This window comes from Elephas maximus, chromosome 1, assembly GCF_024166365.1.
Source record: "Elephas maximus indicus isolate mEleMax1 chromosome 1, mEleMax1 primary haplotype, whole genome shotgun sequence".
Classification (NCBI taxonomy): domain Eukaryota; kingdom Metazoa; phylum Chordata; class Mammalia; order Proboscidea; family Elephantidae; genus Elephas; species Elephas maximus.
This window is the reverse complement of record NC_064819.1, coordinates 133,706,143-133,719,982: the sequence shown is the minus strand read 5'-3', so window position 1 is coordinate 133,719,982 and position 13,840 is coordinate 133,706,143. Positions and strand designations below refer to the sequence as shown.

The 13,840-nt window shown below is 37.1% G+C and overlaps 1 protein-coding gene across 5 annotated transcripts in view; it reads right to left on the bottom strand.

The window, feature by feature from the left end:
* Nucleotides 1-13,840, bottom strand: part of FAM135A (family with sequence similarity 135 member A) — a 130,718-nt gene that overhangs the window by 82,493 nt on the left and 34,385 nt on the right. The window lies entirely within an intron of this gene.

Below are 13,840 nucleotides of genomic sequence, written 5' to 3'. Positions count from 1 at the left end.
AACCCTATGGGGCAGTTCTACTCTGTCCTATACGGTCATTATGAGTCACAATCGACTCTACAGCAAAGGGTTTGCTTTTTTTTTTGGCATATATACATATACACACACATAAAACCCACCACCCAGTGCCCTCAGGTCGACTCCGACTCATAGCGACCCTATAGGATGGACTAGAACTGCCCCATAGAGTTTCCAAGGAGCGCCCGGCGGATTCGAACTGCCGACCCTTGGGTTAGCAGCCGTAGCACTTAACCACTACGCCACACGTGCATACATACATATATATCTTCCACACTTCTGTCAGTTTGTTGTAGTGTGGGGGCCTGTGTGTTGCTGTAATGCTGGGAGCTATGCCACTGGTATTCAAATACCAACAGGGTCACCCATGACAGACAGGTTTCAGCTCAGCTTCCAGATTAAGAGACTAGGAAGAAGGACCTGGCAGTCTACTTCTGAAAACAATTAGCCAGTCAAAACCTTATGAATAGCAGTGGAACTCTGTCTGATGTAGTGCAGAAGATGAGCCCCTCAGATTGGAAGGCACTCAAAATATGACTGGGGAAGAGCTGCCTCCTCAAAGTAGGGTTGACCTTAATGATGTGGATGGAGTCGAGTTTTCAGGACTTTCATTTGCTTATGTGGCATGACTCAAAATGACAAGAAACAGATGCAAATTTCCATTAATAACTGGAACCTGGAATGTACGAAGTATGAATCTAGGAAAATCAGAAATTGTCAAAAATGAAATGGAACACACAAAGATCGATATCCTAGGCATTAGTGAGCTGAAATGGACTGGTATCGGTCATTTTGAATTAGACAATCATATGGTCTACTATGCCAGGAATGACAAACTGAAGAGGAACAGCGTTGCATTCATTGTTAAAAAGAATATTTCAAGGTCTATCCTGAAGTACAAAGCTGTCAGTGATAGGATAATCTCCACATGCCTACAAGGAAGACCAGTAAATATAATTAGTATTCAAATTTATGCACCAACCACTAAGTCCAAAGATAAAGAAATTGAAGATTTTTACCAACTTCTGCAGTCTGAAATTGATCGAACATGCATTAATAACCACTGCTGACTAGAATGCGCAAGTTGGAAATGAGAAGGATCGGTAGTTGGAAAATATGGCCTTGGTGATAGAAATGATGTCAGAGATCACATGACTGAATTTCGCAAGACCAACGACTTCTTCATTGCAAATACTTTTTTTTCACCAACATAAATGGTGTCTGTACACATGAATCTCACCAGATGTAATACACAGGAGTCAAATTGACTACACCTGTGGAAGGAGATGATGGAAAAGCTCAATAACATCAGTAAGAACAAGGCCAGGAGCCAACTGCAGACCAGACCATCAACTGCTCATATGCAAGTTCAAGTTGAAACTGAAGAAAATTAGAACAAGCCCATGAGAGCCAAAGTACGGCCTTGAGTATATCCCACCTGAATTTAGAGACCATCTCAAGAACAGATTTGACACATTGAACACTAATGACCAAAGACCAGACGAGTTGTGGAATGATATCAAGAACATCACGCATGAAGAAAGCAGTAAAAGATTTGAACAGAGGACTTCAACAGGCGGCTTGAGGAGACAAAGTTTTATGACATGTGCAAAGACCTGGAGATAGAAAGCCAAAAGGAAGAACAGGTTCAGCATTTCTCAAGCTGAAAGAACTGAAGAAAAAATTCAAGCCTCGAGCTGCAATACTGAAGGATTCTATGGTAAAAATATTAAACGTTGTAGGAAGCATCAAAAGAAGATGGAAGGAATACACAGAATCACTATATCAAAAAGAATTGGTCAACATTCAACCATTTCAGGAGGTAGCATATGATCAGGAACCTATGGTACTGAAGGAAGAATTCGAAGCTGCACTGAAGGCACTGGCGAAAAACAAGGCTCCAGGAATTGACAAAATATCAACTGAGATGTGTCTTCGTCATCTAGTACTGCCATAATAGAAATACCACAAGTAGGTGGCTTTAACAAAGAGAAAGCTATTTTCTCACAGTCTAGTAGGTTACAAGTCCAAACTCAGGGCATCGGCTCCAGGGGAAGGCTTTCTCTTTCTGTGGCTCTGCAGGAAGGTCCTTCTCCTCAATCTTCCCCTGGTCGAGGAGATTCTCAGGAGCAGGGACCCCGTGTCCAAATGACGTGCTCTGCTTCTGGTGCTGTTTCTTGGTGGTATTAGGTCCCCAGCTTTCTGCTTGCTTCCCTTTCATCTCTTGAGAGATAAAAGGTGGTGCAGGCCACACCCCAGGGAAACTCCCTTTACCTTGAATCAGGGAGGAGACCTGGGTAGGGGTGGTGTTACAATCCCACTTGAATCCTCTCAACATAAAGTTACAATCACAAAATAGACGACAACCACACAATACTGGAAGCATGGCCTAACCAAGTTGATACACACATTTTTGGGGGGATATAATTCAATCCACAACAAGATGTTTCAACGAACAGACTCAGCGCTGAAAGTACTCACTTATCTATGCCAAGAAATTTGAAAGACAGCTACCTGGCCAACTGGTGGAGGAGATTCATATTCATTCCTATTCCCAAGAAAGGTGACCCAACAGAATGTGGAAATTATCAAACAATATCATTAATATCACATGCAAGCAAAATTTTGCTCAAGATCATTTAAAGGCGGCTACTGCTGTGTATCAACAGGGAACTACCAGAAATTCAAGTCAGATTTAGAAGAGGACATGGAACCAGGGATATCATTGCTGATGTCAGATGGATCCTGGCTGAAAGCAGAGAATGCCAGAAAGATGTTTACCTGTGTTTTATTGACTATGCCAAGGCATTCAACTGTGTGGACCATACCAAATTATGGATAACATTGCAGAGAATGGGAATTCCAGGACACTTAATTGTGCTCACGAGGAATCTGTACACTGATCAAGAGGCAGTCGTTTGAGCAGAACAAGGGGGTACTGCATGGTTTAAAGTCAGAAAAGGTATATGCCAGGGTTGTTTCCTTTCATCATATCTATTTAATCTATGCTGAGCAAATAATCTGAGAAGCTGGACTATATGAAGAAGAATGGGGTATCAGGACTGGAGGAAGACTCAGGTAGCAACCTGCAATATGCAGACGACACAACCTTGCTTGCTGAAAGTGAAGAGGACTTGAAGCACTTACTGATGAAGATCAAAGTCTACAGCCATCAGTATGGATTACACCTCAACATAAAGAAACAAAAATCCTCACAACTAGACCAATAAGTAACATCATGATAAACAGAGAAAAGATTAAAGTTGTCAAGGATTTTTTTTTTTTTTACTTAGATGTACAATCAACAGCCATAGAAACAGCAGTCAAGAAATCAGAAACACATTGCATTGGGCAAATCAGCTGCAAAAGGCCTCTTTAGAGTGTTGAAAAGCAAGGATAGCATCTTGAGGGCTAAGGTGCACCTGACCCAAGCCATGGTGTTTTCAATTACCTCATATGCATGTGAAAGCTGGGCAATGAATAAGGAAGACCGAAGAAGAATTGATACCTTTGAATTGTGGTGTTGGAGAAGAATATTGAATATACCATAGAACACCAAAACAGCAAACAAATCTGTTTTGGAAGAAGTACAACCAGAACACTCCTTAGAAGCAAGGATGGTGAGACTATGTCTCACATGCTTTGGACATGTCATCAGGAGAGATCAGTCCCTGGAGAAGGACATCATGCTTGGTAAATAGAGGGTCAGAGAAAAAGAGGAAGACCTTCAATGAGATGGACTGACACAGTGGCTGCAACCAATGGTTTCAAGCATAGCAACAATTGTAAGGATGGCACAGGATCGGGCAGTGTTTCATTCTGTTGTGCATAGGGTCTCTGAATTGCAACTGACTCGATGGCACCTAACAACAACAAATATATATATATATATACATATATATGAATTCAAAGACATTTAAGCAAAGCTCTACATATAATGCATACTACTAGAATAAAAAAATACCGTATACTAATTTAAATTCCCCAAATTTATCTATGACTTATTGAGCACCTATGCATAGCCACTGGGGCTAGGTACTAGAGATAAAAAAAAAAAGAGATAGAGGGGGGTAAAAAAAAAAAACACTGAAAGCAAAGACTCACTTTTTAAAATGAAGCTGATTTTTTCTTATAAAATTCATAAAGGCAGTCCAGTCCGTAAATATAATCTTTATTAAATATAGTGGTAACTTAAAGGTTCGATTTTTTAAAAAATGAATACAACTTTAAAAGGTGTACATGTAAACTATTTCTTGTAAATAAAACATCAAATAAAATTTAAAAATCAAAGGATAAAATACTACCATTTTAAGGGCTTTGGTGGACTAAGTTATTTTTATATACTTCTTGCTAAAAAACTAAATTTGCCAGATAAAGTATAAAAATATACCTTCACAGAATCATTGAAGAGCTGAGAAGATAGATGGCATTAAACCAAACCAGCTGCTGTCGAGTTGGTCTGTCTCACAGTCACTCTATAGGACGGAATAGAACTGCCCTATAGGGCTTCTAAGGCTGCAAACCTTTGCAGAAACAAACTGCCATGTCTTTCTCCCGCAGAATGGCTGGTGGGCTTGAACCACTGATCTTGGTTAGCAGCTAAGCGCTTAATCACTGCACCACCAGAGCTCCTTCAGGATGGCATTACCAAGTCAAAATTTAAGGGAATGCAAAGTCACAATGAGGTAGGCAAAATGATAAACTTTTTTTCCCCCCCGAGGGCATCTGCTGATCCATCCTGGCAAACCTTTACCTTTGGTTTTAACAACCTAGGTGATATTCCTAGTATATAAATAGCATGCAAAAATTGGGAAGAAAAAGACTAATGAACTAATAGAAAAATGGAAAAAAATGAATTAACAATTTACAGAAAAAAGAGTGGCTCTTAAATATATGAAAAAATGTTCGACCTCAGTTATAATTAAAAAAAAGAAACTACAAATTAAAACCACATTGAGACATTACTTATTACATATCAGACTGACAGAAATTCAACACTAAAATACTGGCAAGACTATAGGCAAACAAGAATTATCCTACACTGCTGGTGAGAATACAAAATGATACAATCCCATACAGAGGGGATTTTGGCAATGAAGAGCAAAACACATAAATTCACTTCTAGTTATTTGGTTATATACTTTTACTTGCTCATTTATTCTAAAGAATTTTTGAAATCATATATGTGTGTGTGTACATACATATATATACATATCTGAATTCAGAAGCATTTAAACAAAATTCTATATTTAATGTGTACTACATGAATACCATACTAATTTAAATTGCCTCAATTTACCCATCATTTATTGAGCACCTAAGTGACAGCCACTGGGAAAAATACTAAATGATGTATGCATAAGATTATTCACTGCAGTATTAGTAATAATAGCAAAAGTCAGGAACCAAAATGTTCATCACTAATGAATAAACTCTGGTAAAACGACACAATGGAGTACTTTGTTGTTATAAAACAGAGTGTGAGATCTCTCTATATACTGTGATGGAGTGACCTCTGAGATATAACCAAAAAGAAGCAAGGTACAGACAGTATGCATGCTATACTACCTTTGTGTAATAAAGAAGGATATGACTATTTATTTACTTGCCTATATTCCCAAAAAGAAAAAGGAAAGGTATACCAAAACCAATAAAAGTTACCTATTGGAGGGAGGAGGGAAGAGAAGTAACAAGAATGAAACCAAGATCTCTTTTAATGTACTGTACTCTAGAGTTCGATTTTGAAACAATATGTTTTATATAATTACGGAACACAATTAAATAAAAAAAGAACTCTCTAAACAACCCTAAAACAAATGAACTTAATGCAAATCTACTTGATAGCAATTCCAGAGAAAATTATCCCAAGTTATTTTTAAAGTATAATATTTTGACTGCCTATTCCTCATAGGATATAACTTAACAATAAAAGAGGCCCACAAGGAAATATTAAACAACATTTATGGTCTTGGTGGTTGTGATGTTGCTATTATTTTGAAATTATTTTAGACATAACTACATACATACAGGAGCCTTGGTGGCGCTGTGGTTAAGAGCTCCGCTGCTAACCCAAAGACAAAAGACAGGCAGTACTAATCCACCAGCTATTCTTTGGAAACCCTACAGGGCAGTTCTACTGCGTTTTACAGGGTCACTATGAGTAGGAATCGACTTGTTGGCAATGGGTTTGATTTGGTTTACACACATATATAAATAAAGCAAGGAAATAATTATCTACGTTGTTAGGAACCAAGATCTTTAGTTTAAATCAAAAGGTAGAAATATAAAATGAAAAAAGTAAAATCTTTGTAATCTTAAATTAGAATTAGAAATATCAGCACAAATTCATGACGTATTTTTCTCATAAAAATGTATCTCTGGCCCCGTGAAATGAAAAGGCTAGAAGCAACGACCCAGTAAGAATGTGTACTCTTAGCACATATATTATGATCTCTAAATAGTATTTTCCACTAAAAGGAACCAGGGCTCCATGGCTTATTCCTGAAGCAAGAAATGTACAGACTGTGCAAGAATCCAGAACAGCTAGTCACAGCAGAAAACAAGGAAGCTACCAAATACTAGTTGGAGCACCACACGAAAAGTCCACAGGAACCAGCCTGAAGTGTTCCCTCTAAGCATCAAAAATAATGATGCACTATTATCACCAAGAATGTTAAAAATTCTTCAGTTCATATTGGTACTAAATAAAAACTAATTATATGTGAAAATGCTATAAGTCAGAATCAACTTGATGGCAAAAGGTAGGACAACAACGTAAGATTCCAAAAACTAGTAAATAAGGGGAAAGAACACAACTTTTATCATGCCTTTCTTGTACAAACCATATTTCAGAGTAACCAAATGGTTAATGAGGCAAAATTCTTCTTCAGAGAATTCCAGATAATAAATGCAGACGGAATAATAAAACTGGAATATAGTATTCTCCCTTTATCTGTGGTTTCATTTACTCATGATCAACCATGGTCCAAAATACAGTACAATGTTTTGAGAGACAGAGAGACAACATTCACATAACATTTATTACAGTGTATTGTTATAATTGTTCTATTTTATTATTATTGTTGCTAACCTCTTACTGTGCCAAATTTATAAATTAAACTTTATCATAGGTACATATGTATAGGAAAAAAGCAGTACATATAGGGTTCAGTACTATCCACTGTTTCAGGCATCCCCTGGGGGTCTTGGAATGTTACCCCCTGTGGATAAGGGGAGACTACTGTATCACCACTTTCAAGCCCCTAGTAAAATAATGACTCTGGGCAAAGATTATCAATGGATGATGGGGAACTTTATAATGGATCCATCAGGCTGATGACACCTGAATCAAACTTATCACAAAAAGAGACAGACATTAAATGTTCTCTGGTGTAATGCAATAGGAAGTATATAGCATCACCTATGAAGGATTCAGAAACCCTGGTGGCATAGTGGTTAAGAGCTATGGCTGGTAACCAAAACATCAGTGGTTCAAATCCACCAGGCGCTCCTTGGAAACCCTGTAGGGCAGTTCTACTGTGTCCGAAAGGGTTGCTATGAGTTGACTCGATGGCAATGGGTTTGGTTTTTTTTGGTTTTTATGAAGGATTCTTCTCAAAAACTCAGTCGGAATTTCATCAAGTCTCTAGATCAAACTAATTATAAACTTTTTAAAATGTGAGACATATCAACCAAATAGAATCTGTGATTTTTTAGGGATATTGATTCAAGTGGATAAACTGCAATAACACATTTATGGGATGATCAAGGAAATGTGAACACTAACTGTTGATACTGAGAAACTATTTTTAAAATTTCTTTAAGTGTGATAATGATTTTAAGGATATGTGAAAAACAAAAGTCCTTATTTGTCAGAGATACATACAAAAAAAATGTTGGAGGTTTATAGGCAAATTAAGACAGACAAAACTCTGATAATGGTTGAGGGTAGCAGGTGATGGCTACCTGTGTGTTTTCTATACTTTTGAATGTTTGAAACTTTTCATTAAAGAAAAGAAAATGGCTCCAGATTGGTATTGTCCTAAGTGCCTAGCAGAATCACAGGCAAATTCTCTTTTGAGGAATGATAAGCTTGAAAATACTGGCAGATATCAGAACATGATAAAAAGAGGTAAAGGAGAGAATAAAAAGAACAAGGTAAATACAAAGCACAAAAATAATGTGTGTAAGGACAAATGTATCAGTAATTACACTAAACGTAAATGAACTAAATGCTCCAGATAAAAGAGAGAGTGCCCTAGAGAACTGAAAAAGACAAATCCCACTATATGTTCTTTACAACAGGAAAAATCTAAAATAAAAGGATAAAAGCTGTAAGTAAAAGAATGTGAAAAGGTTTATTTTGCAAATATTAATCAAAACAAAGCTGATGTCACAATATTAACCCTAGACAAAACAGATTTTAAAGCAGAAAGCATTACTAGAAAGAGGGCCATTTCATAATGATAAAAACTCACCAAATATGAATTAAAATTTTTAAGTACCTATTCTCAAAATAGAAACCCTGGTGGCATAGTGGTTAAGTGCTATGGCTGCTAACCAAAAGGTCAGCAGTTTGAATCCGCCAGGTGCTCCTTGGAAACTCTATGGGGCAGTTCTACTCTGCCTTGTAGGATCACTATGAGTCGGAATCGACTCGACGGCAGCAGGTTTGGTTTTGGGTTTTTTAATTCTCAAAATGGATCCGTGGTGGTGCAGTGGTTAAAAGCTCAGCTGTTAATGAAAAGGCTGACAGTTCAAAGCCCCCAGCTACTCCTTGGAATCCCTATGGGGCAGCTCCACTCTGTCCTATAAGGACACTATGAGTCAGAATCAATTTGATGGCATGGGTATTCTCAAAATGGAGCCATAGTGGTGCAATGGTTTGGTGTTCTGCTACTAACTGAAAGGCTAGGAGTTCAAAACCACTAGCTACTCCACACGAGAAAGATGTGGCAGTTGGCTTCCATAAAGATTACAGCCTTGGAAACCCTATGGGACAGTTCTACTCTGTCCTCTAGGGTGGCTATGAGTTGAAATCGACTTGATGGCAATGGATTTAGTTTTTCAAAGTATGGAATGTCTGTTATGCATAGAAAATTATTGGATTTAAAATCTGAAAGTCTGTCTTTAAACAGGAAAACTTAACTATTTGACTTTTATGTTTATTTGTGGTTCTGAGTGCTTGTACTTGTCATTTAATTTTATATTTTCTGTTTTTTATGCTGCTTGCTATTTCCATTCTTCTGGTATGTTGCCTCTGGCTCTTTTTTTTTTTTTCAATAACCACATATAAACTTTCATTTCACTGAAGGGTAAATAGAAGCCTTTCAAAAACATTAGCAAATAGGCATAAGTATTTAAAGTAATAAAGAATATTTCTTGTGTGCCTTTTATGGAAGATGAAGAATTTATGAAGACAAATACTTGGATACCACTTTGAGGAAAACTCAGAGAAAAGAACAAAGAAAAATGAAGAAACCATGAGAATGATGTGGGATACAATCAAAAGCAAAAATCTGCAAGTGATTGAGGATCAGGGACAGGGGGAGAAAACAGAAAACACAGAGAGGATTATTGAAGAATTGCTGACAGAAAACTTCCCTAATATCATATAGCCAACATCATTCTTAATGGAGAGAGGCTAAAAACATTCCCCTTGAGAAAAGGAACAAGACAAGGATGCTCTTTATCACCACTCCTATTTAACCCTGTGCTGCACATGCTACCTAGCTAGAGCAATAAGGCAAGAAAAAGAAATAAAGGGCATCCAAATTGGTAATGAAGAAATAAAACTGTCCCTATTCATGGATGATATAATGCTATACATAAAAAACCCAAAAGACTTCAGGAGAAAACTACTGGAACTAATAGAAAGATTCAGCAGAGTAAAAGGATACAAGATAAACATACAAATCTCAGCTGGATTCCTATACACGAATAAAGAGAATAATGAAAAGGAAATCAGGAAAACAATACCATTTATAATAGGCCCTAAAAAAATAAAATACTTAGGATTAAATCTAACCAGGGATGTAAAAGATGTACACAAAGAAAACTACAAAACGCTAGTGTAAGAAACCAAAATAGAACTATATAAATGGAAAAACATTCCAAGCTCATGGATCAGTAGGCTCAACATTGTGAAAATATCAATTCTACCCAAAGCACAATCTGGATCCAAATACCAACAACATTCTTTAAAGAGATGGAAAAACTAATTATTAACTTTATATGGAAAGGGAAGAGGTCCCAGATAAGTAAAGCACTACTGAAGAAGAATAAAGTAGGAGGACTCACATTACCTGACCTCAGAATCTACTATACAGCTATTGTAATCAAAACAGCCTGGTACTGGTACGATGACAGATACATCGACCAATGGAACAGAATTGAGAACACAGGTGTAAATCCATCCATCTACAGTCACTAGATCTTTGACAAGGGCCCGAAGTCCATCAAATGGGGGAAAGGACAGTCTTTACAACAAATGGTGCTGGCAAAACTGGATGTCCAGCTGCAAAAAACATGAAACAGGACCCATACCTCACACCATACACAAAAACTAAGTCAAAATGGATCAGACCTAAATATAAAACCAAAACCTATAAAGATCATAGAAGAAAAAATAGGACCAACACTAGAGGCCCTGATACATGGCATTAACAGGATACAAACCATAACCAACAACACACAAACTCCGTAAGATAAGCTAGATAACTGGGGTCTTCTAAAAATTAAATACTTATGCTCATCAAAAGACTTCACCAAAAGAGCAAAAAGGCAACCTACAAACTGGGAAAAAAAAATTGGCTATGGCAAATCTGACAAAGGTCTAATCTCTAAAATTTACAGGAAAATCCAGTACCTCTACAACAAAAAGACAAATCCAATTAAACAGGCAAAGGAAATGAACGGATGCCTCACCAAAGTAAACATTTAAGTAACTAACAGAAACACGAGGAAATGCTTGCCATCACTAGACATTAGAGAAATGCAGATCAAAACCACAGTGAGATACCATCTCTCCCTGGTATTACCGGTACAAATAAAAAAAAACAGATAATAACAAATGTTGGCAAGGCTGAGGGGAGACTGGAACTTTTATGCACTGCTGGTGGGAATGCAAAACGGTGCAACCATTTTGGAAAATGATATGGTGCTTCCATAGAAAGCTAGAAACAGAAATACCATATGATTCAGCAATCCCGCTCCTAGGAATATATCCTAGAGAAATAAGAGCTGTCACCCAAACAGCCAAGTGCACACCCATGTTTACCGTGGCATTGTTCACAACAGCAAAAAGATAGAAACAACCTATATGCCCTACAACAGATGAATGGATAAACAAACTATGGTACATACACACAACGGAGTACTACTAAATGATAAAGAACAATGATGAATCTGCAAAGCATCTCACAACACAGATGAATCTGGAGGACAAAATGCTGAGTGAAATAAGTTAATCACAAAAGGACAAATATTGTATGAGCCCACTACTATAAAAAATCATGAAAAGGTTTACTTATCCACAGAAAGAAACAATCTTTGATGGTTATGAGGGAGGGGAGGAGTGGGGATGGAAAAACACTAAACAGACAATAGATAAGTGGTAACTTTGGTGAAGGATAAGGCAGCACACAACACTGGGGAAGCCACCACAACTTGTCCAAGGTAAGGTCAGGGAAGCTCCGCAGACATATCCAAACTCCCTAAGGGGCTGATTTATTGGGCTGAGGGCTGTGGGGACCATGGTCTCAGCAAACATTTAGCTCAACAGACATAACATAGTTTATAAAGAAAATGTTGTACATCCTACTTTGGTAAGTAGCATCCGGGGTCTTAAAAGCTTGTGAGTGGCCATCTAAGATACTTCACTGGTTTCACCCCATCAGAAGCAAGGAAGAATGAAGAAAATCAAAGACACAAGAGAAAGATTAGTCCAAAGGATTAATGGACCACAACTACCACAGCTTCCAGCAGACTGAGTCCAGTACAACTAGATGGTGTCCGGCAACACCACTGACTGCTCTGACAGGGATCACAATAGAGGGTCCCCGACAGAGGTGGAGAAAAATGTAGAACAAAAATCTAACTCACAAAGACCAGACTTACTGGCCTGACAAAGGATGGAGAAACCCCGAGAGTATGGTCCCCAGATACCCTTTTACCTCAGTAATGAAGTCACTCCTGAGGCTCACCCTTCAGCCAAAGATTAGACTAGCCCATAAAACAAAACAAGACTAAGGGGGCACACCAGCCCAGGGGCATTGACAAGAAGGCAGGAGGGACAGGAAAGCTGGTAATAGGGAACCCAAGATCAAGAAGGGAGAGTGTTGACATGCTCTGGGGCTGGTAACCAATGTCCCAAAACAATATGTGAACTAATTGTTTAATGAGAAGTTAGTTTGTTCTGTAAATCTTCATCTAAAATGAATCAAAGAAAAAAAAGGATTTAATTACTTCCTCAATCATCATTCTCCTTTTCCAAGGTTTATTAATAAATCTGAAGTAGATTATTTCAAAATGGAGATAATTTTTCAAAAAGTCTAACATTTAATTTTGTAAACATTTATTATTTTACTAAATTTTATTTTAACATGTCTCGAAGCCAATTTTCTACTACAACTTCCTTAAATTGCATTCTAAATTTTTACTCTCTTTCTTACTATTCAGGAACACGTAACATGTAAGTTATTCAAGAGGCCATAGAGAACATATTTTCTGAGATTTTATATTTTTATACTGCCTTCCTACTGTTACAAAAAGAACTTAGCAGGATACAGGATATCTGGTTAACTACGTACATCTTTCCTACAAAGCTCTGAAGATATTGTTTTATTACTGTAGGGTCTTAAGTGACTTTAAAAGTTTGAAATTCTTATTTCTTTGTAGGTAAAATCTTTTAAAACTGGATACTTACAGAATATTTATTTTTTGAGATATAAACCTTTTAAGCCAATATGTTAACTGTAAATCCTTTAATTTTTTCAGGAAAACAATGAGCCACTTGCTACGTCTTAATTAAGATCAGGAAAGGTCTATTCTTGTATGTTTGATTACTATCTAGCTGAATTTACTGCTTACCTCTTTGAGAACATCTTGTTATTTACAGGTATAGAGACGGTCCCTGGGTTAAATAATTGACGGAAGTAACTCATCCTTATACAAAGTATTCCATAAAACACATATTTAAATTAGAGAAATACAGAAAATTTTGGGTTAATATGGAAACACAATATTGTATAGCTTGAATACGAATAAACAAATTCATAGGGTCATGTTTCTCTTCCCATTGGGGTTTGCATTGCATTTAAGTCATTTTATTTGTGTTTTGATTTTCATGCAGACATTTCTCACAATAACACTTCATCCTTTAACGCAGGCATAGGTTTTCTTCTACTTAATCGATGATATGAAGTAACATAAGCTTTTTTTTTTTCTGTTTTCTACAGCAGATTTATTTTTCACAGCTCCTGAACTGACTTCCTTTATTTATCCTTCACAAACAGACATGTAAAAGGCCAATAGTGGCTGACAGTTGGGGATACTCAATTACTATCAGCTCTATTACTATTAGCTCCACCATTATGATCCTTCAAAGGATACAAAGACATCCTTTTTCAGCTATGCCAAAAATGGCGAAATAAAAACAAAATGGGTTTCTAGTTTTCAGAACTAAAAAGGGAAGGGTGCATATTAGCAATTACGATTTTTACAACTACTTTTTTCATATCTCCAAACACCGAATCATAAATTCTTCCAGGAAGTACAAGTACTAGCCCCTTAACCCCAGTGCCCTTGTTTTCCATCTATAAAA